This window comes from Orussus abietinus, unplaced genomic scaffold, assembly GCF_000612105.2.
Source record: "Orussus abietinus isolate OABI.00-Male unplaced genomic scaffold, Oabi_2.0 scaffold29, whole genome shotgun sequence".
Taxonomy (NCBI): Eukaryota; Metazoa; Arthropoda; class Insecta; order Hymenoptera; family Orussidae; genus Orussus; species Orussus abietinus.
Genome location: NW_019395567.1, coordinates 172,802 through 179,212, shown reverse-complemented (window position 1 = coordinate 179,212; position 6,411 = coordinate 172,802).

Below are 6,411 nucleotides of genomic sequence, written 5' to 3'. Positions count from 1 at the left end.
GCGGGTATTACGCCGCCATTGTATTCCATTATTTGTAGTATATTGGTTTCTGTGGCGAAAAAAAAAAATAAAAAAAAAACATTAACCCGCGAATGTTCATTATCCGCGAGCTCTATCAAGTTTCTACATCTTTAATTAATACCAAAGATTTAAATATTCGAACCGGCGGCGGGAAGTTTGAACCTCTTAACGACGGAACTTCAGAAGCCGCCACATTTCCCGCAACTTTGTTCCTCCCTTGAAGTCGTAAGTCCGAACTCCCAGGAGTAAGTCCATACATCTTCCGACTACTTCTAACTCCCGGGCGTAATGCTGAAAATCGTCGTAAAGCCTTGAAATTCGCCCCATAAAAACTGGCCCTGTGAGAAAGGTGCTCTCTCTCCGAGAAATAGTAAACGGTCCAATTCTTCACGGTTCGCAATAATGATAAATACATTTCCCGTCGGCATTTCTTATTTCCAGGTAAACTGGACAACCATTTTGAACAATATGCAGCGATTGATTTTTTTTTTTTACGCCTCCTGGGGAATATCCAACCTATCGTTATCATGAGTCACGATGCTGATCGATATGTAAAATTACAGGGTGTGCACCTGGCATGGTATAAAAAAATTCCAACTTTCGGGGATCCACCTGCAGGGGTGCTTAAGGGTCAACCTTCGATTCTGAATATCCGACTTCACCTGGAAAAAAAGAATCGACATTAATAAAATATCGCAGGGGTGTCTGTTAAGGATAAGCCTTCGGTTCTGAATACCCAGCTTTACACCGAAAAATCAAAATTATTAATTACAAGGGTGTTCATTCGATTCTGAATATCCAATTTCGCTTAAAAAAGAATATCATTATTATTAATAAAAATTCCATGGGTCTTCATTAAAGCTCAACCTTCATCTTAAAAATTGAATCTTTTCAGAAAGATAAAATGGAAGGCGCGGAGCGGTTAAGGTGAAGTGAAACACCCTTCAAATCAGTCGATTCGAATACAACACTTTTTTTTAAGGGTATTAGACCAAACTGTCCGAAACTTTGACACATCACTCCTGATCATCTAAGAATTGTCCTGACACATTGAAAATTTGGATTTTTCAAACAAATTTTTTAACTCATTCCAGACCAGAACCAAAACGGCGTCGAGCTCTCATATTTCGATCAATATACAATTATCGAAGGCTCTGATATAAGAATCGAAAGGGTCAGGACAATTTTACGAGAATTTAGAACACTTTGGTAATCGATAAACTCGCATTTGAACGGGATAAAGGCAAAAAAAGTGTTGTATGCACTTCTTTGCTAAAACGATGTTAATACGAGGTCTCGGAGTGAAAATTTAATTGACCTGGAAATCACAGATGGCGCAGGGGGTCCCTCCGCAGTCAATTAGGGCCCCAGAAGGCACGAATCCAGAGGATTTCTGGAGTTTTACTTCGATTTCTTTATAATTATTGTACGAAAACGACAGGTGGAGTACGCCATTTGGTACAATACACAATATAATTCGACCCAGCTGTCGATATAAAAACGAACGTCGGCAACGTAGGCATTTAGAAAAATCTTCTTTATCGACGTCGATCAAGTTCCTCGACGTGTTTCACTTCACCTTAAGTCACAAATCTGGAGGACCTATTCTATTAGTTTAGATGACCTCGTAGTGACACCTATCGGCAATATTGATCACTGATCGATCCTACCTGTTGGGCGTCGGGCATTATGTCGGAAATTGCCGCAGGAATAATTCAAACGGAACGTGAGCGTGAATAAACTACGTGCTCCCAAAGCCCCGATGTTATTCCCGTACCTCGAGCACAATGATTAAGTGCGTGTGCATTAAATGCGTGAGAATACACATACACGTGCATGAGAATGGGTACGCGTGTATTGGTCGGCCTCGCGGCCATCGGAAATTGAAAACGACCTGAATTTGTCCGCGTGTCGATTTTATGGCACGAAAATGAAAAATGAAAAATGAAAAATCAGAAATAAAAGGAAATCTCGATTCCGACCTCGCTCGATATCATTTCGACTTTTCCCCCTGGGTGGAGTGCCCATTCCATTTATGAAATCCGACCATCAATTTCGAATTTCCAGAAACTGGGAATCATCTTAAAAAACCAACAATTCGTAAATGAAGAATCGCATTAAACAATACAAATTTAAATTCATATCCGGTGAAGATGTTTAAGGGGTACCTTTAAGGTGATACGAGAGTGATATCTGAGAGGTCTCGTTTATGAAACTTTTCTCCAAACTGGGTGCACCGAATCGTTTCAAACTCCACTAAATGAATGAGAAGACCCTAAGGTAGGTCTTGAGACACGCGGAATTTCATTTTGCATAAAAAATCTTGAAAATATCTATAAACGAAATTTTTTAACCCATTGCATCATCAGCGTATATATACGCTCAGTTTTCCTAATCACTATCACTGGAACGTATATGTATATGTACGCTCAATTTTACTGGCCACTATCATTCAGCCTTTCATTTTGCATAAAAAATCTTGAAAATATCTATAAACGAAATTTTTTAACCCATTGCATCATTAGCGTATATATATACGCTCAGTTTTCCTAATCACTATCACTGGAACGTATATGTATATGTACGCTCAATTTTACTGGCCACTATCACTCAGCCTGAAATTTGGTGATAAGGACCCTTTTTTCATACTTCCCAATGATGCAAATGGGTTTAATGAAATTTCATGAGGTTCAGGACCTTCCTCATACCCTCCATACTTATATTGTAAATTTTTAATCCAATTTGTGTACTCAGTTTGGAGAAAAGTTTCGTGAACAAGAACTCATTGGCGCCACTTTAACATCACCTTAATGAGAAGGCTGAGAAATTACTATCAGACACCAGTAGCGTAGAAACTGCAAATTGAAACTGTAAACTGGAAAGGCGATCGGACCGCCGCGTTTTTCCGGAAGGGTATTCAAGATTTCACCGGCAGTCGGAATACATGATCCTTTCATCCTTGGATGGTCCTCCTGAGAACGGAAGCTGCGAGGTCGGCATTTTCCGAATTCCTGCGACGTCCGAGTTTCCCTCGGGAGCGTGTCGGCAATGGCCGCCATTGTTCTCAGGGAACTCTCGAGATCCGAGACAACGTTCGCGACCCTTCGTTGCGGTAATTACACGGAATCTGAAGACACTCCCGGAATTCCTCCGGACTGTCCTGAAACTTGCTCCTTAACTATGGTCCTGCTCCTTCCTGGTCCTGCGCCTCCACCTCTCGCGATTCCTCCAAGGAGCCGAATGGAGGACGCCGCAGGATACACTTTCCCTAATTAATATCAGGACGATAATTATTTTACATTAGAACATGAAATATTTAATCAAAAATGAAATATTCTACATCTTCATTTATCAATTATTTAACGGGGATGTAGATAGGAAACAGGAATTTAGATGTAAGGATGGAGGACGCCGCAGGATACATTTTCCCTAATTAATATCAGGACGATAATTATTTTACATTAAAACATGAAATATTTAACCATTAATGAATGCTAAGGGAAATGTAGATAGGTAATAGAAATTTAGATGTGCGAATGGAGGACGCCGCAGGATACATATTCCCTAATTAATATCAGGACGATAATTATTTTACATTAGAACATGAAATATTTAATAAAAAATGAAGTATTCTACATCTTTATTTGTCAATTATTTAACGGGGATATAGATAGGAAACAGGAATTTAGATGTAAGGATGAAGGACGCCGCAGGATACACTTTCCCTAATTAATATCAGGACGATAATTATTTTACATTAGAACATGAAATATTTAATCAAAAATGAAATATTCTACATCTTCATTTATCAATTATTTAATGGGGATGTAGATAGGAAACAGGAATTTAGTTGTGGGGATGGAGGACGCCGCAGGATACATTTTCCCTAATTAATATCAGGACGATAATTATTTTACATTAGAACATGAAATATTTAATCAAAAATGAAATATTCTACATCTTTATTTGTCAATTATTTAACGGGGATGTAGATAGGAAACAGGAATTTAGATGTGCGGATGGAGGACGCCGCAGGATACATTTTCCCTAATTAATATCAGGACGATAATTATTTTACATTAAAACATGAAATATTTAATCAAAAATGAAATATTCTACATCTTCATTTATCAATTATTTAATGGGGATGTAGATAGGAAACAGGAATTTAGATGTGCGGATGGAAGACACCGCAGGATACATTTTCCCTAATTAATATCAGCACGATACTTATTAAACAATTATAACCTGCAATACTTAAAAAAGACAGGGATATTCTACACCTTCATTTGTAAATTAGTTAAGGAATTATATAAGGGATTATACGTAGATAGAAAATAATTGTATGGTAACCATTAGAAATTTGGTTGTGGGGCAACGTCGACCCCGATAATTAAGGTAAACACACAGTAACAATTTAAATTATATAACCTATAATGTTCATCAAGGGGATCTCCACTGTTCCATCCGTAAATTACTTAAGGGAGATACAAGGAGAGAATAAATTTGAAGAAACAATTTAGCAGGGAGGGCATTATCGACCCCGTTTCCTCACCCCTTTCAAGGAAGTACTTTCCGAAGTCAGGAACGATTTCGAGGCAATATGTCGTCGCTTTTAGGGCAAAACGAAGAAACTTGTTCCATTCGCAGGAGCGGTACTTTGTTCACGCTCGACTGATCTCTCTTTCGTGGAGGTCTTCGCTTGTAAAAGAACTTCCCACTGGGGGGAGTCTTCGTACCGGCACAAGAGTTGCACCTCGGGGGTAGGAAAAGGTGTTTCCCAGGATCTCCAGGACCCTGAGGCAGACAGGATGTAAACGTGGAAAAGGAGCAGGACCAGAAAATGGAGATGAAGAAGTGGCTTATAATGTCGCCGTGAAACCGTCCCTCTGTACAGGAGTACGCGATGCATGCGCAATTGCATAAGTACACTTTACTGCGCACGTGCACCAAAGAAAAAGAAAAAAAAAAACGCGTGAACACCGAAAGATCACCATTGCTGATAGAGGCTCTGACAACACGAATAATTGCACTGACAGCAAAATTGGTTGCAACTGCACTCTGCAAAAAGAAATTTTCCAGGCCCATTTTCAAGATTTCACAATTGCCTAGGTAAAAAAAAAAAAAACACGTGGACACCGAAAGGTCACCATTGCTGATAGAGGCTCTGACAACACGAATAATTGCACTGACAGCAAAATTGGTTGCAACTGCACTCTGCAAAAAGAAATTTTCCAGGCCCATTTTCAAGATTTCACAATTGTCTAGGTAAGTGGAATTCCTTTTTTTTTTTTTTTATTACGACTGGGAATTACTTTTCTAAGCGTGGAGGCGAAAACACTAATATCACGACATAAATCACTTTTACATATTTTTCCGCGCATATACGTGTGTACTAAAAAATACAGGGACGACATCCGGAGTTCCAGTTAATGGTTGATAAGGGACATGGTCCCGATAATACCCATCCCGGCTCTCAATCCCCCCAGATTAGATAGTGATATATTAAAGTGATACCATTTTTTTTTCCAGGACTTCTGCGGCTTAGGGCGTAAAAGATGACGTAGAAGAAAGTGGGACGCCACGTGGTTGGCATCGAGGTTAATCGAGCGAAGTTACGATTAACCTCTATTATTAATTAATCTATTTTCCTATTTCATGACTGCCGTGGATGGATTACAAATGGCCGACGGATGATGGCTCGACATAAGAGAATAAACAGAAAGAATAACTTTTCTTAAAGTGTGCTCTCGCAAAGTGGTCTTGTTTCCGGTATCGATTAAGCCTGGATTTACGATTAACCCCAATTGTTAATTAATCTGTCTCTCGAGCGTCATTTTGCTATTTCGTGGCTCCCATGGATGGATTACAAATGGCCGTCGAGTGGCGAATCGGCACAAAAGGGAGGAAAAGAATAACTTTTCTGAAAGAGTCCTCTCGTAAAGTGGTCTTGTTTCCGGTTTTGACTAAGCCTCGATTTAAAGATATGCAGTCGGCTGGATTTTTTCGACATTTCCCGACCTTTCCGAACGCTCCGAGTGTTCCACACGCCATATTCCGTGCATAATAGCCGACCCTGAAGCGATCGTTATCGCGATAACCGGAGCAAGCGGCAAAAAGTAACAAGGACCCGGGCCGTTCGTCCCGTTGTGCGCGTCGCTTAACAATTACAAAGGAACATTTCGAGGAGTCACGTAACAGTCGGTACCCTCGCACATGCACGCGAGTAACAAAAGGTAAATTCGAGTCCGCCGAGGAAGACACCCCTCGGAGACTTCAACGCCATCGGAGAGACGGAGTCGTCAAATCCGGGAAAGCCTCCGAAAAGGAAAAAGGAAAAGCCAGATTGCGTCGTCCTCGGTAATTGCGAGCTCCGAAAATCCCCCTGCA